Source organism: Hemitrygon akajei, chromosome 12 (assembly GCF_048418815.1).
Source record: "Hemitrygon akajei chromosome 12, sHemAka1.3, whole genome shotgun sequence".
Classification (NCBI taxonomy): Eukaryota; Metazoa; Chordata; class Chondrichthyes; order Myliobatiformes; family Dasyatidae; genus Hemitrygon; species Hemitrygon akajei.
The window spans coordinates 71,993,259-72,018,325 of record NC_133135.1 but is presented as its reverse complement, the minus strand read 5'-3'; the positions used below and the strand labels follow the sequence as shown (position 1 = coordinate 72,018,325).

The window sequence follows — 25,067 nt, the reverse complement described above, 5'->3', positions numbered from 1 at the left end:
GTCACTCTCCATCTTAATGAAGAATTCCACCATATTATGGTCACTCTTACCCAAGGGGCCTCACACGACAAGATTACTAACTAACCCTTCCACATTGCTCAATACCCAATCTAGAATGGCCTGCTCTCTAGTTGGTTCCTCGACATGTTGGTTCAGAAAGCCATCCCGCATACATTCCAAGAAATCCTCTTCCTCAGCACCCTTACCAGTTTGGTTCACCCAATCTATATGTAGATTGAAGTCACCCATTATAACTACTGTTCCTTTATTGCACGCATTTCTAATTTCCTGTTTAATGCCATCCTCAACCTCACTACTACTGTTAGGTGGCCTGTACACAACTCCCACCAGTGTTTTCTGCCCCTTAGTGTTATGCAGCTCTACCCATATCGATTCCACATCCTCCAGGCTAATGTCCTTCCTTTCTATTGTGTTAATCTCCTCTCTAACCAGCAATGCTACCCCACCTCCTTTTCTTTCCTGTCTATCCCTCCTGAATATTGAATATCCCTGGATGTTGAGCTCCCATCCTTGGTCACCCTGGAGCCATGTCTCTGTGATCCCAACTATATCATATTCATTAATAACTATCTGCACATTCAATTCATCCACCTTGTTACGAATGCTCCTCGCATTGACACACAAAGCCTTCAGGCTTGTTTTTACAACACTCTTAGCCCTTATACAATAATGTTGAAAAGTGGCTCTTTTTGCTTTTTGCCCTGGATTTGCCTGCCTGCCACTTTTACTTTTCACCTTACTACTTTTTGCTTCTACCCTCATTTTACACCCCTCTGTCTCTCTGCACTTGTTCCCATCCCCCTGCCACACTAGTTTAAAGACTCCTGAACAGCAGTAGCAAATGCTCCCCCTAGGACATTGGTTCCAGTCCAGCCCAGGTGCAGACCGTCCTGTTTATACCGGTCCCACCTCCCCCAGAACTGGTTCCAATGCCCCAGAAATTTAAATCCCTCCCCCTTGCACCATTTTTCAAGCCACGTATTCATCTGAAATATCCTCCTATATCTACTCTGACTAGCACGTGGCACTGGTAGTAATCCAGAGATTATTACCTTTGTGGTCCTACATTTTAGTTTATCTCCTAACTCCCTAAATTCACCTTGTAGGACCTCATCCCGTTTTTTACCTATATCGTTGGTACCTATGTGCACCACGACCACTGGCTGTTCACCCTCCCATTCTAGAACGTCCTCCAGCCGCTCAGAGACATCCTTGACCCTTGCACCAGGGAGGCAACATTTTCATCAGAAAGTATTGAAAAGTAATGGTTAGAACTTTTACCATTTACCGTAGATGTCGGATTATAAGCCGCTACTTTTTTCCCACATTTTGAACAGCTTTGAACACTGCGGCCTTTACTACGGTGCGGCTAATGCATGATTTTTTTTCATGCCGCCAAAAACATTTTGCCTCGTAACAGTAGACCAATAAAATTGATGAGTAGTTCACAGAGGTCCAGTGAAATTGTACGATAAATCAAGCGCACTTTCACAATTAAATTATTGTAAATCAGTCATTTGTACTCACCCTCATCAACATGGAAAACACTCGAAGAAAAGCATTGTGCTGCCTTTATGGCAGTTATTTAGTTTATAATATTTTCGCTTAGTAATTCATTTTCTAGTTAAAGTTAGAAGTGTTTTAACTATATTTGTTTTCTGTACTACATCGCGGGATGCTATGACGTCACACCCGGTTTCGCCGCGTCTTGTGGGAAAAATACCGGTTTGCGATAAACGGGAAGGAGGGGGGCGAGCGCATTACGCGAGCGGCATTAGATCTGAGCGAACGCTGCTTTTAAGTTAAAGGCGATCAATAACTTTTCCTGGTAGGCTGCAGTATATATATTTTTTTACCAGTCGTTAGGAGATATTGGAATGTTGTTCAGTAAAAAAGTATACGCAACGTATATTTAAAAGTAGCCGCGTTACAGGCACGGTTCGAAAAAAAGCATTTGCAATATGTATTTGTTTATGTTACCATATGGATTTAATTAAAAGTTAAAAAATCCTCACGTGTAATATCTTTCTGTGTAAATATCTCATATTACAACGTGGGACACCTGCGGCCGAAAATCCGGTGCGGCCTAAAATCCGGTGCGGCTTGTACAAGTACAAAATTGATTTTCTTTCTAAAATTAGAGCCAGCGGCTTTTAATCAGGTGCGCTCTGTAGTGCGAAATCTACGGTACTTCATTCTTTGCCAACATGGGTGTTAATTCTTAAGTGAATCTTGGTATTATATTTTTAAAGTTACTAAATGCTTTAATGTTTAATCTCCCCCAACATTTATTCTTCCACTATTTCACATTAATTTAATGTGTTTCTGGAATCCTCTGTAGAAACATAGAAAACCTACAGCACAATACAGGCCCTTTGGCCCACAATGCTGTGCTGAACACGTCCTCCCTTTAGAAATTACCTAGGGTTACCCTAGCTCTCTATTTTTCAAAGCTCAATGTACCTATCCAGGAGTCTCTTAAAAGACCCTATCGTATCCACTTCCACCACCGTCGCCGACAGACAGCCTATTCCACATACTCACCACTCTCCCTGTAAAAAAAAAACCACTTACCCCTAACGTCTCCTCTGTACCTACTTCCAAGCACCTTAGAACTGTGCCCTCTTGTGTTAGCTATTTCAGCCCTGGGGAAAAAGCCTCTGACTATCCACACGATCAATGCCTCTCATCATCCTATACACCTCTATCAGGTCACCTTTCATCCTGTGCCATTCAAAGGAGAAAAGGCTGAGTTCACTCAACCTATTCTCATAAGGCATGCTCTCCAATCCAGGCAACATCCTTGTAAATCTCCTCTGCACCCTTTCTATAGCTTCAACGTCCTTTCTGTAGTGAGGTGACCAGAACTGAGCACAGTACTCCAAGTGGGGTCTGACCAGGGTCCTAAATAGTTGTAACATTACCTCTCGGCTCTTAAACTCAATCCCACAGTTGATGAAGGCCAATGTATTGTATGCCTTCTTAACCACAGAGTCAACCTGTGCAGCAGCTTTGAATGTCCTGTGGACTTGCACCCCAAGATCCCTCTGATCCGCCACATTGCTAAGAGTGTTACCATTAATGCTATATTCTGCCATCATATTTGACCTACCAGAATGAACCACTTCACACTTATCTGGCTTGAACTCCATCTGCCATTTCTCAGCCCAGTTTTGCATCCTATCGATGCCCTGCTGTAACCTCTGACAACTCTCCACACTATCCACAACACCCCCAACCTGCCCTTTTCCAATTCTTCTCACTTGCACACCTTCAGAATTTGTTCACGTATCATTGCCTTGTGATGTGCTAATAGAAGCATATAAATCTTGTTTGAAGTTTGGCTCTGAACTTTGAAATTCCCTCAGTCCTTCCTTTAATTCAAATTATTCCCTGAAAACTTGTACTTCATTTCCAAATACTTCCTATGGTAGCTAAACGTCCAATTACGTTCAGTTTTTCTCCTGTGAAGTGTACACTGATATGTTGGATCCCTTAGTCCTTTGGTAAAGAAATTGCAAACTTTTTGCTTCATGCTGTTGAGCTTCCGATGACTGGTTTCTCTCACTTTGACAACTGCAGCTCATACTTTCATCAAGTTGCCAAGAGAAAAAAAAACAAAAACAAACCTTGAGTGTGTAAAAGCAAGCACCATTACATACTCTGTCACAGCAAATTATTACTCAATGGTTCTGGTGGTATGAAATTGTTTAGTTAATTCTGATTGTATATGGTGATGTTTTTTGATGTTTTGAAACAAGGAATTAGGTAACCTTTTTAAAAATATGCTTGAAACTTAAGGTTAAAGTTTGAACAGTCATGCATGTATTCTTCCAATCAGATTTATGTGGTTCTAGTAGCACATATAACAGCAGTAATGTGTAAGCTGATGTCTTAATATGGACTTACAGTGAAATGACACCTTCAGTCACACCTTTAATTTCCCTAAATTTACTTTTACTTAGCTTTCATAAAGAATCATATATTCTTGCACTAATTCAAAGTTGTATGTACTCAAACCTATGAATTCTATTTATTCACATACCTCAGTCTTTCTTATGTGAATCAGCATCTATTCATTGCCATTTTGCAGCAGAGACTGCACTTGAGTAATTGATATTATATAGTAAATGAGCTCTGTAGATATAAATTTTTCCAAAATGAATTACTTCATGTTCATCCATATTGAATTAGAGGACTTCTTAATCTGTTTTAACTCCGTCGATAGTGACCTTTGACAAAACACCGTTATGCTGTCTGCAAATTCTGAAATTCTGCCATTTAGATCTGAGAACATATATTTGTTTCTCATTTGGCTGAATTTTAAACCTATGAGCCCTACTTAGTATCAGTGCACATTGAACGGAATGTTAAGTTTCTTTATGCTAATTTACTTTTTAGCTTGCTTTTACATTTCTTCCAAAACATTTGACTTTCTCTAACAAATTTTAACTGTAAATTGTAACTGCTGAAAAGTATTCATTGGTGTTTAGCAACATCATGCCATTGGTTTTCATAATGACTGCTTGGGATGAATATTGGACTTGTACTGCTGATCCTAACCAATTTTCTTCCTATTTAAATGCAAGGAAAGACAATTTGGCATTTCATCATTGGCAAACCTTACTGCTTATTTTGTAAGCAGGTTGAGATCTTCATTTCCTGGCTCAAATCCTGTTTGCATATATTGACATAGTTTTGCCCTCTTTTTGTTTTGCAGCCACCAGTTGCTATTCCAATAACTTAAAAGTGAAAATAGTAAAAGAAAATATCCAGTGCAAGATGAAGGTAATTTCTTTTAACATTGTATGACAAAATGCTTACTAGCCAGCCCATTGAGCCTGTGGAAAGTAACTTATAATACCACACTAATCCCTCAGTAACTAGAAATTAAAATTATCTTCTAGCAATAGTTGATTTTTATTGGGTTTTAGAAATGTTGCTGAAATCAACATCCCATTTTTTCCTTTGTAATGTCTTTTTGTTGCACTTGTCAATTAAATAAGAAAATTGAATGTGAGAAGTCTATTAAATTTTTAGTTGGTGATCATGCTGTGTGCTTTTTTTCAAGAGAGAATGCAATTTGTATTCTGGAAGCCCAAATAATGAAAACTGAATACATGAGGAGAAAAGCATAAAGGAATTTGGAAATAACGTTTATCTTAGTTTGAATGTACTTTTAAAGCATTGGTGCTACAGTTTCAGCTGTTTTATTAGTTTTAGTTAGTGGATATTGATGTAATGTAAACTTTATGACATTTTGATGGATGGCCATGAAGTTTGTTGCAGTAGGAAGGACTTTACCAAGAAGTTTAAAATTGTTCAAACTGCAATTCTCTGTGTACCTTGTGCTCCAAAAGTAATGGAATTGTTTGAGTGTTACATGTTTCAATTAAATATTAACAGAAAGCTCCAGCAAATAAAGCTTAAGCTTTATTCATTGATTTGCATATTTCTTGCAGGTTTATCTTAAAAGAAAACAGAGTTAAAATTCAATGTGCTAGTTTCTGTAGAAGCCCAAACATATGAAACCTTGTTGATTTGTGAAAGCTTTTAATTGCGGTATTACTCTATAGTTGAAAGAATTTCATATAGTATCTAATAACTCAAAAGGCAGCAGATCCTGTTGAGGCAATGTATGCATATTTTAATCCATTCCCTCATATAGCATGGATTTGCTGTATTCCTATATTTTCACACCTTTGCAACTTCTGTTTCATTTGAATGCAATTCATGTCAAAATATGGGTGGCAAAAATGCTGTGGACATTTGTGACTTTTGAACCATCTTAAGAGCATCAACAAACGGATAGAAAATTAATTTTCAAGCTGGCTGGTATTTTTGTTGACAGAGTACAACAGCACAGAAACAGACCCTTCATCCATCTAGTTAATGCCACAACATAATTCTGGGAAGCCCCATCAATCTGCACCTGGACCATAGCTTTCCACACCCTTCCTATTTATGTACTTATCCAAACTTCTCTTGAGTGTTGAAATCAAACCTACATCTAGCACTTGCGCTGGCAACTTATTCCACACTCACACCATCCTCTGAGTGAGGAAGTTCCCCCTTGGGTTCTTGTTAAAACATTTCACTTTTCACTCTTAACACGACCTCTAGTTCCTGTCTCAACCAACCTCATTGGAAAAAGCCTGCTTTACCCTATCCATACCCTTTATAATTTTGTACATTTCCATCAAATCTCCCCTCAGTATCAAGCTCCAAGGAACAAAAGTCTAATCTAGTCAACCTTTCCCTATAACTCAGGTTCTCAATTCCCAGCAATATTGGTGTAAATTTTCTTTGCACTTTTTCAGTCTTATTTGCATCTTTCCTGTAGGTAGGTGACCAAAATTGCTCACAATACTCCAAATTAGGCTTCACTAACAGCTTATACAATTTCAACAAAACATCCTAACTCCTGTATTCAATACTTTGAATTATGAAGGCCAATGTGCTTGTTGCGGTTACTTTATAAAATACCACAAAAGGGCTGAGAGACTACACTAAAGGTAATCAACACTGTACAATGCAGTTCCAAATAACGAAGTTCCAAATCGACAAAGGTGCATTTGATCCTTTATTATGAAACTAGCAAAGATAAACGATCTTGTATTGATAATAAAACTAATGAAGCTAAATTAGCGATATAGTGATCTTGGCATTCAAATCAGCGTAATAGGTGTTCTGATTAGCAATATCAAAATTAGAGTTCTGTACGTATTTAAGTGATCAACAAAAAAAAATCACTCCGTGGCTTACACTCCCACAACAAGACTAAACAAACAACTAAAACAAAGCATAATTACATAACTATATTCATTTGTTTCTACCATGCTGCAACCCATGTGACAGATTACCTTAATAAACACGCCACAAAATACAATATTTACAGAAAATAGATACATGACTCCTTCAGTGCCAAAAGCTTTCTTTATGTCCCTATCTACCTGTGATGCCACTTTCAAGGAATTATGGATTGGTATTCCCAAATCCCTCTGTTCTACTGCACTCCTCAGTGCCCTAACTTTCTCTGTGTAGGTCCTGCTCAGGTTTGTCTTCTCAAAATGCAACACTCTTACACTTGTCTGCATAAATTTCTGTTTTTGCTCTTTTTCAGTCCATTTTTCCAGCTGTTCCAGATCCTGCTGTAAGCTATGAGTAGTCTTCCTCACTGTCCAATACATCCCCAATCTTGGTGTCATCTGCAAATTTGTTGATCCATTTAACCACTTTATCATCCAAAATGTTGATTCAGATTGCAAATGCAATAGATCCAGCACCGATCCCTGTGGCACACTATTAGTCACAGGTCTCTAGTCAGAGAGGCAACCACTTACTACTGCTCTCTGACTTCTCCTGTGAAAGCAATGTTGAATCCAGTGATGAGCAGTTAAAGGTTATATTCAAAATACTAAAATTATACAAATGTAGGGTTTTAGTTCTGAGTTTTGAAGATATTCAAGTTTTATGTTGAAACCCTCGTAGTTAATATAGAAGATGTATTTATTTTCTTATGATATATGGCTCATCCTTCTGCTAAGTTGAATGATATGTTAAGGATAACGGATTCCACAACTCTCCTGGGCCGTAAGGGCGCTGTACAGATGAGCATTGCACCAATTTCTCCATTTCTCACGGTTGTAAGCAAGTGCCTGTGTTGCAGCAAAGTTCTCTCCAGTCCACTCTGCAATGTTGCCTGCCCATTTCTTCCTCTGTCTGCCCCTTTTTCTTTTCCCCTGCACTGAAGAATGGTCTTTGAGAGTCCACTTGATCTTGTTATGTGGCTTTACCATCTCAGATTCCTCCTCTTTACTGTGGACAGTAGACCTTCGTAGTGTCTCATGTGATGGGTGATGATTTTTCATACTTATCGTTTGAGACAATGTCTGTTTAGGAGATGTCAAAGAGCCTTCTGAAGCATCTCATTTCTACTGCCTGGATCATCTTTTGCAGTTCTGCTGTCAAAGTTCATGATTCGCATGCAAACAAGAAGATAGACAGCACAAGTGCATGTAGGAGTTACAACTTGAATCTGAGAGTGATGTTATTGTCTCTCTAGATTGATTTTACTTTAACCAGCATTGCTGTTGTTTGGTCTGACTTTGCAAGAACTTCAGGCTCTGATCCATTTTGGTTGATGATGGTGCCAAGGTACTTGAATTGTTTGACAGCCTGTTGTTCTTGGCCACTGACTGATTTTTGTTCTGATTGGCTCCTCACTGTTTCTCATCAGCTTGGTTTTCTCTGCGCTGATCTCCATGTGATATCTTGTAAACGTATTGTCCAGACGGTTCACAAGGCAGGCCAGTTCATCCTCACTTACTGCCAGCCCATCAATGTCATCCATGAAACTGAGGTTGGTTATGATATGTCCTCCCATGCTGACTGTGCCAATATGGTCTTCCAGGTATCTGTCATTACTTGCTCCAGGAAAATATCGAATAGCGTGGGTGAAAGGAGGCGGCCTTGTTGGACTCCAACTGACGTGTAGAACAACTCTTTAACTGTGCCTTGAGCAAGTACTGCAATGCTGACTTTGGTGTAGAGCTGCTTGATAGTTTGGATCAGCTTCTAGCCCAGGTTATATCTCTTCATTGCGGCCAGAGTGCATCATGCCGCCACCCTGTTGAATGCCTTCTTGAAGTCAATGAACATGTGGAAGATGTGAAAATTAGTCTGTTACTAATTTTGCTGAGTGGTGTAATAACAATAACCTCTTACTCAATATCAACAAGACCAAGGAAGTGATTGTAGATGTGAGGAGAAGGAAACCAGAGGTTCATGAGCCAGTACTCATCGGAGGTTCAGAGGTGGAGAGGGTCAGTAACTTTAAATTCCTGAGTGTCACTATCTCAGAACACAGCATATAAATATAATTACAAAGAAAGCATGGCAGTGCCTCTACTTATTCAGGAATGTGCGGAGCTTTGGTATGTCATCAAAAACCTTGACAAACTTATATAGATGTGCCATGGGAAGTGTATAGACTGATGGCATAATGGCCTGATATGGGGACACCAATGCCTTTGAGCGGAAAATCCTACAAAAGGTAGTGGATTTAGTTGAGTATGTCACATGTAATGCCCTCCTATCCATTGAGCACATTTACATGAAATGTTGCCATAGAAAAGCAGCATCCATCATCAAAGGTCCTCACCACCCAGGCCATGCTCTGTTTCTTGCTGCTGTTATCAGGTAGAAGGGACAAGTGTCTCAGGACTTGTACCACCAGGTTCAAGAACAGTTACTACCCCTCAACCATCATGCTCTTGAACAAAAGGGAATTATTACACTCGTTCTATTTCTGGTGTTCCCACAACAGATGGTCTCACTTTAAGGACTCTTTATCTTGTTATTTCATGTTCTTGTTATCTATTGCTATTTATTTATATCTGCATTTACACAGTTAATCATTGATCCTGTTTACAGTTACTGTTCTATAGATTTGTTAAGTGTGCCTGCATGAAAAAGAATCTTGGGGTTGTATGTGGTGACTTGTATGTACTCTGATAATAAATTTTACTCTGAACTTTGATCTTTTCTGTTTGAGGGAAAACTGTGTGGGGAATCTTCATTGATATCTTTAGCAATTTTTTTTTGGAATTTGAAGTGGCTGGTGAGGTCAGTAAAGGAGCTGTAGACTTTTCCACAGAAAAGGCAGGAGATGACCAGCAATGTGGACAGGTGGATAGTTTGCAAGGTGATGAGCTCCTTCTGGTTAAACAATTTGCTTATACATAGTTTAACTATCAATCTGAGTGCTTTTTCTCCACTGTGAAGTCATGGGCCAGAGATTCCTAGGAGTTTGTGGGAACGTTGCCTTTGTTTATGGAGTCTTGGAGTACATTTTTGGATGTTTTCTTTTGCCTACTTGGTATCTTTTCCTATGACAGCACATGAAATATGGTTTCTACAATTGCATTAGTAAGTTAGATCGTTTAATTCAAACATTTTAGCATAGAACAATGCAAAAAATGTACTGGCCCTTTGACACACGATAACGGTGTTAAGCATGATACCAAATTAATCCTATCCTGTAAGTGATTGATATCCACCCATTTCCTGTATGTTCATGTACCTGTCTAAATGTTTCTTAAAAATTGCTATTTTATCTACTACTACCGCCCCTTCTGGTATGCATGCCAGGTACCTACTATTCTGTATACAAAAAAAATCTTTCCTTATACTTAAACTTCTCTTTTTCAGATTTTTTTCTTGTTCTGTTTAATATTTAACATTTCCACTTTGGGAGGGGGCACGTGTGGATGGGGAAGACTGACTATCCACTGAACTATGCCTATGATTTTGTATACAGTTGGGCCCTCCTTATTGACAGGTTCCGCATGCGCGGATTCAATCAACTGCGGATTGGGAAAACCTGGAAGTTCTCTCTCTGGCACTTGTTTGAACATGTACAGGCTTTTTTCCTTGTCATTATTCCCTAAACAATACAGTATAATAACTATTTGCATATCATTTACATTGTATTAGGTATTATAAGTAATCTAGAGATGATTTAAAGTATACGGGAGGATGTGCATAGGTTACCGCGGATCGGGATCGGAAAAAAACCCAGAAGTTCTCTAAGTTGGAACAGGTACATCCAGTATTATTTGGTGTCAGTTAGTCAAATATTTATCTTAGTATATAGTATATATTTTACCTTTATGCAATAAAACAAGAAACGTATGTATTTCAGTAATTAAACCACTGCGTTGCTTAGTAATCATTGTAGCTTTCATCGGGGCAGGGCCTTTCGCATGCTCCATTATTCTCACTTTATCCTTTAAAATTGTTCCGATTGTTGACCGACTGTAGCCTAACGCTTTTCCAATGACCGATGGTGTTTCACCTCTTTCGGATTGCTTTGTTATTTCTACTTTATTTTCAATTTACTTTATCATTACCTTATTTAGTAAATAAATTATTAAATAAATTATTTAAATAATTATTAAACGATATTAAATAAATTATTAAATACTAAAATAATTTTAAGTAAAGTCAACGGAACAGAAACACTGCAGACGGCGGGTCCCGAGCTCCGCTGGGTCCTAAAGTCCACCGCACGAGACAGGTTAAATAAGGTCCGGAGATCTGCTGGGTCCTAAAGCCCATGCACTGAGGCAGGTTAAATAAGGGACTTGAGATCCGCGTTTTTCTGTATCCGCGGGGGGTCCCAGAACCAATCCCCTGCGGATAAGGAGAACCGACTGTACTTTCATGTTGTCCCTCAGTCTCTGCACTCGAGAGAAAGCACTCCTAGTTTGTTCAACCTCTCTTTGTAGCTAATGTTCCTCAATTTTAGCAATACCCAGCTAAACCTTTTTTTAATGCCTTTTTTTACACTGCCTGTGCCACGCGACAATGAGTATAGGAATAGAGTGAGGTGGAGGATAAATGCGTGGCTGAGGGATTGGAGCAGGGAGCAGGGATTCAGATTTCTGAATCATTGGGACCTCTTTTGGGCAGGCGCAACCTGTACAAAAAGAACGGGTTGCACTTGAATCTGAGGTGGACCAATATCCTCGCAGAGAGGTTTGCTAAGGCTATTGGGGAGAGTTTAAACTAGAATTGCTGGGGGGCGGGGGGGAGGTGAGAACTGAACTGAAAAGATGGAGGAAAGAGTGGTTGGCTCACAAATAGAGAAAGCTTGGAGATAGTTGAGAGGGAGGATAGGCAGGTGATAGAGAAGGGATATGCTCAGGCTGATGGTTTGAAATGTGTATATTTTAATGCAAGAAGCATCATGAACAAAGTGGATGAGCTTAGAGCGTAGAACAGGACTTGGGAGCTATGATGTTGTGGCCATTACAGAGACTTGGATGGCTCAGGGGCAAGAATGGTTACTTAATGTGTCAGGCTTTAGATTATGTTTCAGAAAGGACAGGGAGGGAGGCAAAAGAGGTGGGGGCATGGCACTGCTGATCAAAGATAGTGTCACGGCTGTAGAAAAGGAGAAAGTCATGGAGGGATTGTCCACTGGGTCTCTGTGGGTGGAAGTTAGAAACAGGAGGGGGTCAATAACTCTACTGGGTATTTTTATAGACCACTTAATAGTAACAGGGACATTGAGGAGCAGATAGGGAGACAGATTCTGGAAAGGTGTAATAATAAAAGGGTTGTTGTGGTGGGAGATTTTAATTTCCCAAATATTGACTTGCATCTCCCTAGAGCAAGGGGTTTAGATAGGGTGGAATTTGTTAGGTGTGTTCAGAAAGGTTTCCTGATAAGCCTACAAGAGGAGAGTTTGTACTTGATCTGGTATTGGGAAATGAATCAGGTCAGGTGTCAGGTCTCTCAGTGGGAGAGCATTTTGGAGATAGTGATCACAATTCTATCTCTACCATAGCATTAGAGAGGAATAGGAACAAACAAGTTAGGAAAGTGTTTAATTGGAGTAAGGGGAAATATGAGGCTATCAGGCAGGAACTTGGAAGCATAAATTGGGAACAGATGTTCTCAGGGAAATGTACAGCAGAAATGTGGCAAATGTTCAGGGGATATTTGAGTGGCGTTCTGCAGAGGTACGTTCCAATAAGACAGTGAAAGCATGGTAGGGTACAGGAACCGTGCTGTACAAAGGCTGTTGAAAAGCTAGTCAAGAAAAAAAGCTTCCGAAAGGTTCAAATAACTAGGTAATGACAGAGATCTCGAGATTATAAGGCTAGCAGGAAGGAGTTTAAGAATGAAATTAGGAGAGCCAGAAGGGGCCATGAGAAGGCCTTGGCGAGCAGGATTAAAGAAAACCCCAAGGCATTCTACAAGCATGTGAAGAGCAAGAGGATAAGACGTGAGAGAGTAGGACCAATCAAGTGTGAGAGTGGAAAAGTATGTATGGAACCGAAGGAGATAGCAGAGGTGCTTAATGAATACTTTGCATCAGTATTCGCTATGGAAAAGGATCTTGGTGATTGTAGGGATGACTTACAGTGGATTGAAAAGCTTGAGCACATAGATATTAAGAAAGAGGATGTGCTGGAGCTTTTGGAAAGCATCAAGTTGGATAAGTCTCTGGGACTGGAGGGGATGTACCTCATGCTTCTGTGGGAGGCAAGAGAGGAGATTGCTGAGCCTCTGGCAATGATCTTTCCATCATCAATAGGGAAGGAAGAGGTTCCGGATGATTGGAGGGTTGCAGATGTTGTTCCCCTATTCAAGAAAGGGAGTAGAGATAGCCCAGGAAGTTATAGATCAGTGAGTCTTACTGCAGTGTTTGGTAAATTGATAGAAAAGATCTTGAGAGACAGGATTTATGAACATTTAGAGAGGCATAATATGATTAGGAACAGCCAGCATGGTTTTGTCAAAGGCAGTTCGTGCTTTATGAGTGTGATTGAATTTTTTGAGGATGTGATTAAACATGTTGATGAAGGTAGAGCGGTAGATGTTGTGTATATGGATTTCAGCAAGGCATTTGATAAGGTACCCCATGCAAGGCTTATTGAGAAAGTAAGGAGGCATGGGGTCCAAGGGGACCTTGCTTTGTGGATCCAGAATTGGCTTGCCCACAGAAGGCAAAGAGTGGTTGTAGATGGGTCATATCTTGCATGGAGTTTGGTCACCAGTGGAGTGCGTCAGGGATCTGTTCTGGGACCCCTTCTCTTCGTGATTTTTATAAATAACCTGGATGTGGAAGTGGAGGGATGGGTTAGTAAATTTGCTGATGACACAGTTTGGGGATGTTGTGGATTGTGTGGAGGGCTGTCAGAGGTTACAGCGGGACATCAATTGGATGCAAAATTGGGCTGTGAAGTAGCAGATGGAGTTCAACCCAGTGTGAGGTGGTTCATTTTGGTAGGACAAATATGATGGCAGAATATAGTATTAATGGTAAGACTCTTGGCAGTGTGAAGGATCAGAGGGATCTTGGGGTTCAAGTCCATAGGACACTCAAAGCTGCTGCGCAGGTTGATTCTGTGGTTAAGAAGGCATATGGTGTATTGGCCTTCATCAACAGTTTTATACAGATGGGCAACATGACTTTCTGACTTTTAAGACTTTTAAACTGACAAAGCCAATTGTGTCATATTGCCAGTTTTGTTAACTACTTTTGCATTGCCACTTCTAGGGGGCTAGGGACTTGCACCCCCAAATCCGTCTATATATCAATGCTCCAGAGGATCCTGAAGTTTACTGTATATTTTTCCCTTACATTTGACCTTCCAGAGTGTTACACCTCACAGTTTTATTAAACTCCTGTATTACTCCACTCAAATCTCCAACTGGTTGACATTCTGCAGTATCTTTTGTCAACTTTCTTCCCTCTCCACAACTTCAATTTTTGTGTCGTCTGCAAACTTAATAATTCCATCTATATATCCATCCATATCATTTACATATATCTCAACCAACAGAGGTCCCTGCACTGATCCTTGTGGAGCATCATTTTTTATAAATAATCATCCACGAGAATCAATTTTGTTGTGATCCTCTGTTCCTTGTTGTGTATGCCATTTTTCTTGTGAAGCATGAAGTAGTAACCTGGGCATATGGCAGATATTATTGGACATACAATGTTATCCATAATGTGAAGTTGATGCCAAAGGAAATAATTTTGAGCCTTCGAATACATTGTATGTCTGATCTTTCAGTTAGACTGTGCTTTGAGGTTCTTCTATGAAATACCAATGGTAACGGAGAGTGGACTGATTTTTAAGATTCTGCAAATTATTTAGTGAGACATCTGGATATAAGTGGTTCCATTGGGCAGACACAGCATAGATTCATGAAGGACAGGTCCTGTTTGACAAACTCATTGGAGTTCTTTGAGGATATAATGAGCACATGGATAGAGGGGAACAGTTGGATGTTGTATTCTTTGATTTCCATAAGGCATTAAATAATGTGCTACTTAAAAGACTTGTCCATTAGATAAAGTTGCAAGGAATTGGAGGTAATGTATTTGCATGGAGAGAGAGGATTGTTTAACCAATAGAAGACAGAATTGAGATAAATGGACATTACTCTGGTTGGCAATTAGTAGAGAGGGAGTGCTGCAGGGTTTGTGCTGGGGCCACAACTGTTCACAATATACATTAACAATTTGGAAGAGGGGACCGATGCTGATGACAATAAATTGAGTGGTAAAGCAAATTGTGTCAGATAGGTTAAGTGAGTGGGCAAGGGTCTGGCTGATGGAGTACAATGTTGGAAGGAAAATCAGTTTATTATTTAAATAGCATCTTGCTATTGTGTGGAGGGACTTCAGAGTGCTTATGCATGAATTACGAATGGTGTGCAGGTACAACTGGTTATCAAGAAGGCAATTAGAATGTTGCCCTTCGTTACTAGAGGGATTGAATTTAAAGACCTGAGGTTATGCTACAACTGTACAGGGTACTGTGAGCCAGCACCTGGAGTACTGCATGCATTTCCTGTCTCCTTACTTGAGGAAGAATATATCTGTTTTGAAGGTTCACCAGGTTGATTCTGGAGATGAGTGGGTTAGCCTATGAGGAAGATTGAATATTCTGGAACTGTACTCACAGGAATTCAGAAGAATGAGAGAGAATTTTACAGAAACATAAAATTATGAAAGGGATATATAAGATAGTGACAAGAAAATTGTTTCTACTGGTAAGTGAGACTAGAACTAGGTGACAAGATTCAGGGCGATGATTTAGGACTGAAATGAGGAGGAACTGCTTTTCACAGAGGTTAGTGAACTTGTGGAATTCTCTGCCCAGGAAACAATAGAGGCTATCTCATTAAATATATTAGATAGATGTTTGCATTGTAGTGGAATTAGCGGTTATGGGGAAAAGACTGGTAGGTGGAACTGAGACCATGGCCAGATCAGCAATGATTTTATGGAATGGTGGAGCAGGCTCGATGGGCCAGATGGTCTACTCCGCTTATTTCTTTCATTCTGATGTTCTTGTGTATTTGTTACATTGGCATATGTAAGTCATCTGTGTGTATAAGTGCTTTTGTTACTGTTTAGCAAGACACGGAGCATCAATAGTTCCCCTCCAAGTCACACGTCATCCTGACTTAGAAATATGTCATGTGTCCTTTATTGTCATAGTTCTGAATCCTGGAGCTGCCTGCCTGATAACTATGGCTAGACCTTTACTAGAAGCATTGCAGGGTTCTAGAATGTGGCTCACCACTAAGGGCATTAAGAGATGGGCAATAAAAGCTCATCTTGCTAGTAGCGCAAAGATTCTGTAAACAAACATATAAAACAAAAACTTGAGTGTGGTCTGGAAACTGTAATCTTTGTTAAATCCTACGTTTCTTCACTCACGTCACGGGTTTTCAACAATAAGCTGCCACAGCATAATAAGATGTTTTCATGTTGTTAAATGAAATGCATCCTTTATTGGAACCTTGTGCTCATATGATGCACATTCATGTTATGTTGATTGACGACAATCTGGACAGCTTTGTGTATTTGCAGTATCCTTGATTGCAAATCTAAAGTGTCAGTTACTTTGTGCAGGGTTTGGATTCTGAATTTTAAATGCTCAGAGCAGTCCTTCATTCTGCTATTGTTTAAAGTGTGTGGGTAACTACTAGGATTCTGCTGTACTGAGAAAAAGTAAAGGTCCTCTAGGTGTAACTTGTCTTAGAAGCAGAAATATTCTCAAACCTACTTTATTGATGTAGCAGGCAGCGAAAGCTAGTATTTTTAATTTGAGGTATATGACAACTCTTGCATCTGTGTTCATATCCTGTTTACAAATGGAGTTTGGAACTCTTTCTTCTGAACGACTGTTGAAGTTTCAATGCTTTAAATCACTAAAGTGTATCTGACATTCCAGATATAAATATGTTGGCACATATCAAAGATAGCAAGGCACAGTAGCAATAAGGCATGGAATTGATGCTCAATTACCAAAATTGCATCTGGTCATTATTGCCTTGTTGATTGAGGAGTTTGTTATTGGCAAATAGGTTGCTGTGTTTCTTACTTAACAGCAATGACTATATTTCAAAAACATTAATCAATTACATAAACTTGTCTTTTCTGTTCTTGTACAAAACCTTTGATTGAGACTGCAAGACTATAAAACATAAGAGAATTTGGTCATTCAGTCCATTTAGTCTCTTTCGCCATTTAATCATGGCTGATCCATTGTCCTCTCAACTCCTTTCTCCTGCCTTCCACTCTTAACCTTTCATCCTAGACTTAACGTGAATCTATCAACCTCCAGTTTAAATGTACCCAATGACCTGGTCTCCACTACAGCCTGTGGTAACTGATTCCACTGATTCACAACCCACTGGCTAAAAAAAATTCTCCTCATTTCCATTCTAAATGGACATCCCTCTATTCGAATCTCCCACTTTAGGAAAGATCCTCTCTACATCCACTCTATCTAGGCCTCTGAATATTTGATTGATTTCAATGAGATTTCCCTCCCCCACCCCCCCATTCTTCTAAATTCCAGTGAGTACAGGCCTAAAGCCATCAAACACTCCTCAAATAAAAGCTGTTTCTCACAGAATCATTTTTATGACCTCCTTTGAACTCTCTCCAATGTCAGCACATCCTTTCTTAGATCCATAAAGTGTAAAAGAGAGGTGAAAGTGGATATTGGACTGCTGGAAAATGATGCTGGAGAGGTTGTAATAGGAGGACAATGAAATGGCGGATGAACTGAATAAGTAGTTTACACCATTGTTCACTGTGGAAGACACTAGCAGTATGGTGCAAGTTCCAGGTCTCCGGTGACAAAGTTTGTGAAGTTACCATGACAAAAGAGAGGATTCTTTGGAAACTGAAAGATCTGAAGGTAGATAAGTCACCTGGATCAGATGGTGTATATCCCAGGGTTCTGAAAGAGATGGTTGAAGAGATCATGGAGGCATTCGTAAAGATCTTTCAAGAGTCACTAGGTTCTGGAATGGTTCTGAAAGACTGGAAAATTGCAAATATCACTTCAAGAAGGAAAAGGGGTTGAAGAAAGGAAGCTATAGGCCAGTTAGTTTGACCTTAGTGGTGGGGAAGATGCTGGAGTTGATTATTAAGGATGAGGTCTCAGGGCACTTGAAGGCACAAACTAAAATAGGCCATAGTCAATGTGGTTTCCTCAAGGGAAATTTCTTGCCTGACATATCTATTGGAATTCTTGGAAGAAGTAATAAGTGAGATAGACAAAGGGGAATCAGTTGATGTAGTGTACTTGGATTTTAAGAAGGTCTTTAACAAGGTGCCACACACAAGGCTGTTTACTAAGCTACAAGCTCATGGTATGACAGGAGAGATTCTAGAATGGATAAAGCAGTGGCTGATTGGCAGGAGGCAAAGAGTGGGAATGAAGCGAGCCAATTTTTGGTTGGCTGCTGGTGAGTAGTGATGTTCCACAAAGATCTGTGTTGGGACCGATTCTTTTTATGTTATACATCAATGATTTGGATAATGGAATTGATGGCTTTGTTGCAAAGTTTTAAGACGATATGAAGATAGGTGGTGCGGCAGGTAGTTTTGAGGAAGTAGAGAGGCTATAGAAGGACAGTCAGATTTGGAGAATGGGCATAGAAATAGCAGATGGAATATGGTGTTGGGAAGTGTATGGTCATGCACTTGGGTAAAAGAAATGAAAGGGTTAACTGTTTTCTAAATGGAGAGAAAATACTAGGTGCAAAGGGACTTGGACTCCTTGTGCAGGATTTCCTAAAGGTTAATTTGCAGGTTGAGTCTGTGATGAGGAAGGCAAATATGATGTTTGCATTCCTTTCAAGAGCACTAGAATGTAAAAGCAAGGATGCAATGCTGAGACTTTATAAAGCACCGGTGAAGCCTTAGTTGGAGAATTGTGAGCAGTTTTGAGCCCCTTATCTTAGAAAGGATGTGCTGAAACTGGAGAGAGTTCAAAGGAGGTTCATGAAAATGATTTCAGGATTAAACAGCTTGTCATATGAAGAGTGCTTTGATGGCTCAGAGCCTGTATTCACTGGAATTCAGAATAATGAGGAGTGACCTCATTGAAACCTATTGAATGGTGAAAGGTCATGATAGAGTGGATGTGGAGAAATGTTTCCCATGGTGGGCGAGTCTTAACACCAGAGGACACAGCCTCAAAATAGAGAGGTGTTCTTTTAGAACAGAGATGAGGAGGAATTTCTGTAGCCAGAGAGTGGTGAATCTGTGGAATTCTTTTGCCACAGGCAGCTGTTAGGCCAAATCGTTATGTATATTTAAGGCAGAGGTTGATAAATTCTTGATTGGTCAAGGCATGAAGGGATACGGAGAGAAAGCAGGAGATTGGGGCTGGGAGGAAAATTGGATCAGCCATGATGAAATGGTGGAGTAGACACGATGGGCCAAATGGCCTAATTCTGCTCCTATATTTTATGGTCTTACAAGGGGCCAAAACTACTCACATTACTCCGTGAGACCTCACCAGTGCCTAAAAAGTCTCAGCATTATATTCTTGTTTTTATATTCTATTTCTCTCGAAATGAATGCTAACATTGCATTTGCCTTCCTCACTACTGACTCAACCTGCAAGTTAACCCTATAAGGAATCCTGGATGAGGACTCCCAAGTCCTTTTGCACTTCAGAATTTGGGTTTTTGATTTTCCTCCCCATTTAAAAATAGTCTAAGCTTTTATTCCTACTTACCAAAGTGCATGACCATAAACTCTCCGACACTTTGTTCCATCTGCCACTTGTTTGCCCATTTTCCTAATCAAAGTCCTTCTGCAGCCTCCCTGCCTCCTCAACACTACCTCCCCCTCCACCTATCTTCATATCGTCTGCAGACGCTCACAAAGCCATCAATTCTGTTATTAAGTCATTGACATATAATGGAAAAAGAAGTGGTCCCAACACTGACCCCTGTGGAATACCACCAGTCACTGGCCTCTAATCAGTAAAGGCTCTCTGCCCACTCTTTGCCTCCTTCCAATCAGCCAATGCTCTATCCCTGCAAGGATCTTTCCTGCAATACCATGGATCTTAGTAAGCAGCCATGTCTAAGGCTTTCTGAAAATCACGACATAATTGACTCTCCTTTGTCTATCCTGCTTGTTATTTCTTCAAAGAATTTCAACAAGTTTGGCAGACAAGATTTTCCCCTGGAGGAAATCATGTTGCCTTTGGTCCATTTTATCATATGCCCCCATGTACCCCAAAACCTCATCCTTAACAATTGACTCCAACATCTTTCGAACCACTAAAGTCTGGGTAACTGGTCTGTAATATCCTTGTTCTGCCTCCCTCCTTTCTTGAAGAATGAAATGATATTTGAAATTTTCCAATCCTCCAGAACCATGTCAGAATATAGTGGTTCTTGAAGGAACTTTACTAATGCCTGCACAGTCTCTTTCAGAACCCTGAGGTGTAGTGCATCTGGCCCAGGTGACTTACCTACCTTCAGACCTTTCAGTTTCCCAAGCACCTTCTCCCTAATAGCAAGTGGACTCACTTCTATGCCCTGACACTCTTGCTAGTGAAGACTGATGTAAAATACTTATTCAGCTTGTCCATCATTTCTTTGTCCCCCATTATTCCATTTCCAGTGTGGTTTTCCAGTGATCTGCTATCTACTCTTGCTTCTCTCTTACTCTTTATATCTGGGGAAAAAAAACTTACGGTATCCTCTTTGATGTTATTGGTTAGCTTACCTCCATATTTCATCTTTTCCCTCTGTATGGCTTTTTTAGTTGCCTTCTGTTGGTTTTTAAAAGCTTTCCAATCCTTTAAAATCCCACTTTTTTTTTGCTCTATTATATGCCCTCTCTTTTACTTTTGTGTTGACTTTGACTTACCGTACTTGTCAGGCATGGTTGTGTCTCCTGCCTTGAGAATACTTCTTTGGGATTTATCTATCTTGCCACTTAATGAATTTCTCCCAGATTCTTCAGCCATTGCTGTTTTGTCATTATCCCTGCTAGTGTCCTCTTCCAGTCAACTTTGACTAGAGCCTCTTGTGCCTCTGCGGTTCCCTATACAGATTTCGGCCATTTTTTGAACATTTGCTTTACGACACCTCGCTGTTACGAAAGACCCATATTAGTTACCTGTTTTTGCTAACAGAAGGTGTTTTCACTGTTACGAAAAAAGGCAACACGCGGAAAAAGGCAGCCAAGCTCCTCCCTTGGAACTGTATTCTAGCTGGCATTGCTTAAACACGTGCCTGTGAGCATCTGTGTTTTATGTCGATTTATTTTGTGCATCCATTAGCAAGATGAGTTCTAAGGTATCGGAAAAGCCTAAAAGAGCACGTAAGGGTGTTAGACTTAGTGTAAACTAGACATAAAGCAATTAGATCGTGGTGAACAAAGTAAGAGCATAGTGAGTTTGGCTAAGAGTTTGTGGAAGTTGATGAAGATGATGTTGAAGAGGTTTTGGCATCCCATGACCAAGAACTGACAGATGAAGAGCCGACAAAGAGGAAAGGATAACAATTGAAGCCGAATGCAGTGAAGTCGTCCAGGAACTGAACGTGAAGCAATTGCGTGAGATTTTCGCTGCGATTGACAACACTGCAATGATTGCAGAAAAGTATGACTTTAATTTTGAAAGGGTATGTAGGTTTAGGGCATATTTGTAGGATGGTTTGTGTGCTTACAAAGAACTGTATGATAGAAAAGATGACCTGCCTGCCCTGATGGAAACAGACGATGATGAGATGACACCCCAGTGTCCCACCACCCAACCTCTGATGACTCAGCCTAACACCATCATCAGTGTGCTCACTGTCTTCCCGATTCCGGTAAGTGATACTACACTGTACATACATTATTTTTACTTTATATGGGCTGTGTATTTTTAGGTGTTATTTGGTATGATTTGGCAGCTTCATAGCTTAAAGGTTACTGGAAAGAGTGTTTCTGCCGAGAACGCTTGTGCCGAGTGTTTTTGCCGCGAGTGCTGCCGAGGGTGCTTGCGTGAGATTTTTGGTACGGTGGACAGTGTGGCAATAATTGCAGAAGAGTATTGCTACTTTATATAGGATGTGTATTTATCAGATCATTCCTGCTTTTACCTTATGTTATAGGCAGTCCCCGGGTTACGTATGAGTTCTGTTCCTGAGTCCGTCTTTAAGTCGGATTTGTACCTAAGTCGGAACAAGTACATCCGGTATTATTTAGCATCAGTTAGTCAAACGTTTGTCTTAGTATATAGTATATATTTTACCTTTCTATGCATATAAAACACTTAAGAAACATATGTATTCCAATAATTAAACCACTGCGTTGCTTAGTAATAATTGTAGCTTTCATCAGGGCAGGGCCTTTCACATGCTCCATTATTCCCACTTTATCTGTTATCCTTTAAAATTGTTCCAATCGTTGACCGACTGTAGCCTAATGCTTTTCCATTGACCGATGGCGTTTCACCTCTTTTCAAACACTTTATTATTTCCACTTTATTTTCAATCGCGATTGCTTCCTGTCAATGGAACAGAAACACTGCAGGCGGTGGGTCCCGACCTCCGCCGGCTCCCCAGGTCCGCTGGGTCCTAAGGACCACCGCACTGAATTCCCTGGGTCCGAAAGTCCATCGCACAGAGACAGGTTAAATGGGACAAGTGGGGGCTGTGCCAGGTTCGGGTATTTGATCCTCCACAATATTCCACGTGGGAATTTAAACTGAAGGTGGCAATGTTTTTTTTACGAGGTTGAGTTGCGAGCTCGACATCAACCCGGCACAGATGGTACGGGAGTCACCGGATTGACATCAGCCCGGCGCTGATTTCACTGCGCAACGGGGTGGGGGGGGGGGGGGTGTCAGGGTGAATCTTACTAAGAAAAATTTAAGCCAAATACAAAGTTAAACACTCAACACAGTGTCAACGGCAATGACTTAAAATGGCGGACGGCATTCTCCTTCCTCGGTTTGTAAGTACAAGTTGTCCGTAAGTCGGATGTTCATAACTCAGGGACTACCTGTACTGTTATTTTAGGCTTTATGTGTTATTTGGCATGAGTTGGTAGGTTATCTTTTGGGTCTGTGAACGCTCACAAATTTTTCTCATATAAATGAATGGTAATTGCTTCTTCACTTTACGACATTCCAGCTTACGAGCCATTATAGGAACACTCTACCTTCGAATAGTGGGGGAAACCTGTACTCCACTGTGGTAGTGATACATATGACTTTAGATTCTCCCTCTCAAATTGGAGGGTGATTTCTATCATATGATGATCACTGCCTCCTTAGGGTTCCTTTACCTTAAGATCCATAATCAAATCTGATTCATTACACAACACTTAATCCAGAATAGCTGATCTCCTTGTGGGCCCAACCACATGCTGCTCCACAAATTCATCTTGTAAACATTCTACAAATTCTTTCTCTTGGGAATCAAAAATCTGCACCAACCTGAATTCCCCAATCTACCTTCATATTAAAATTCCCCATGACACTGCCCTTTTAGCATTCATTTTCTATCTCCTGCTGTTATTTGTAGCCCACATCTTGACTTCTGTTCGGAGATCTGTATATAACTCCCATCAGGGTCTTTTTATACTTGCAGTTTCTTAATTCTACCCACAAAGATGTACTTCTTTCAATCCCTATGTTACTTCTTTCTAAGCATTTGACTTCACTGTTTTCTTTACCGACAGGGCCATTCACACCCTCTGCCTACCTGTCTGTCCTTTTGATAACAGTGTCCATTCTGGAATGTTAGCTCCCAAATGTAATCTTTCAGTCATATGTCCATGATGCCCACAATGTCATACCTGCCAATCTCTAATTGCGCTACAAGATAGTTTCCTTATTCTGTCTACTGTGTGTATTCAAATATTACACCTTCACTTCTGTTTTTGTTACCCTTTTTGATTTTTGTCCCCCTGTTGCACTGCAACTCATCCCACTGACTACAATTTTACTGTATAATCTGCCTGTGCTTCCTGGCAGTCTCACTGCACACTGTCTCTGCTTGTATACCAACTGCTCCATCCTCAGCCCTATCACTCAGGTTCTCATCCCCCTGCCAAATTAATTTAAATCCTCTCCAACAGTTCCAGCAAACCTGCCTGTTATTATATTGGTCTCCTTAAGGTTCAGGTGTAATCCGACCCTTCTGTACAGGTCATACCTTCCCCAGAAGAAATGCCAATAATCCAGAAATCTGAAGCTCTAAGCTCTGCACCCTGCACCAGTTCCTCAGCCATGTATTCATCAGCCAAACCATTCTATTCTTACCCTCACCTGCTCTATTCTTCCAACTGTGGATTCTCCTATCACTACTTCAGTCATCTTCCCCACTTCCTTTCTGAGCCGCAATGCCAGAAACCTGGTTGCTGTGGTTTCCAGAGATTACTGCCCCGGAAGTCTAGCTTTTCAGCTTTCTACCTAATTCCCTAAATTCTGTCTTCAGGACCTCATCCCTTTTCTTACCTATGTCATTGGTGCCAATATGTACGAAGACATTTGGCTGCTCACCCTCTCCCTATAGAATGCCATGGACCCAATCTGAGATGTCCCTGACCCTGGCACCTGGAGGAAACATACCATTTAGGTGTCTCTGTTGTGTCCACATAATCTCATATCTACTGCTCCAACTGTGGATTCTTCTATCATGACTTCAGTTGTCTTCTCCACTTCCTTTCTGAGCTGCAGTGCCTGAGACCTGGTTGCCGTGGTTTCCTCCTGTTTTCCACTCCCCCTCGCGCCCTTGCAGCTCCCTCCCCCACAAAAATGTTTTGAGAAATGGGGGGGGGGGTGAATCTCTTTAGCCCTGAGCAGGGATAGGACTGGACAATGAAAACCTATTTCATTGGAAGAGAGTCAATTATTATGCTCTTTGGCAGGATTTAAGGAGTGTAATCTGAGGACAGATCTACTCAGGGAAATACACAACAGAAATGTTGATGTTGTTTAGGGAGCACTTACTGGTCCGTGGGCTTTGGATAGGTTTGTTCCATTGAGGCAGGAAAAGGATGGTAGAGTGAAGGAACCACGGTTGACAACAAATATGAAACATATAGTCAAGAGGAAGAAGGAAGCATACTTAAGACAGGGCTCTAGTTCATTACAAGGTAGCCAGGAAGGTGTTTAAGCCTAGATTTAAGAAAGTAGAAGGGGTCAGGAGAAAGCCTTAGCGAGTAAGTTTAGGGAAAACTCCAAGGCATT

The 25,067-nt window shown here is 40.5% G+C and overlaps 1 protein-coding gene across 9 annotated transcripts in view; it reads left to right on the top strand.

Annotated features, from left to right (window-relative positions):
• nek7 (NIMA-related kinase 7) overlaps positions 1-25,067 on the top strand; it is a 222,678-nt gene that overhangs the window by 12,462 nt on the left and 185,149 nt on the right. For 6 of the 9 annotated variants that reach the window (XM_073063497.1, XM_073063491.1, XM_073063496.1 and 3 more), the window contains one exon: positions 4,742-4,809. The exons of the other annotated variants lie outside the window; for them this stretch is intronic. The gene's annotated coding sequence lies outside the window, so the exon portion shown is untranslated. The remainder of the gene's footprint in view (positions 1-4,741; positions 4,810-25,067) is intronic. 9 annotated transcript variants of the gene reach the window in all.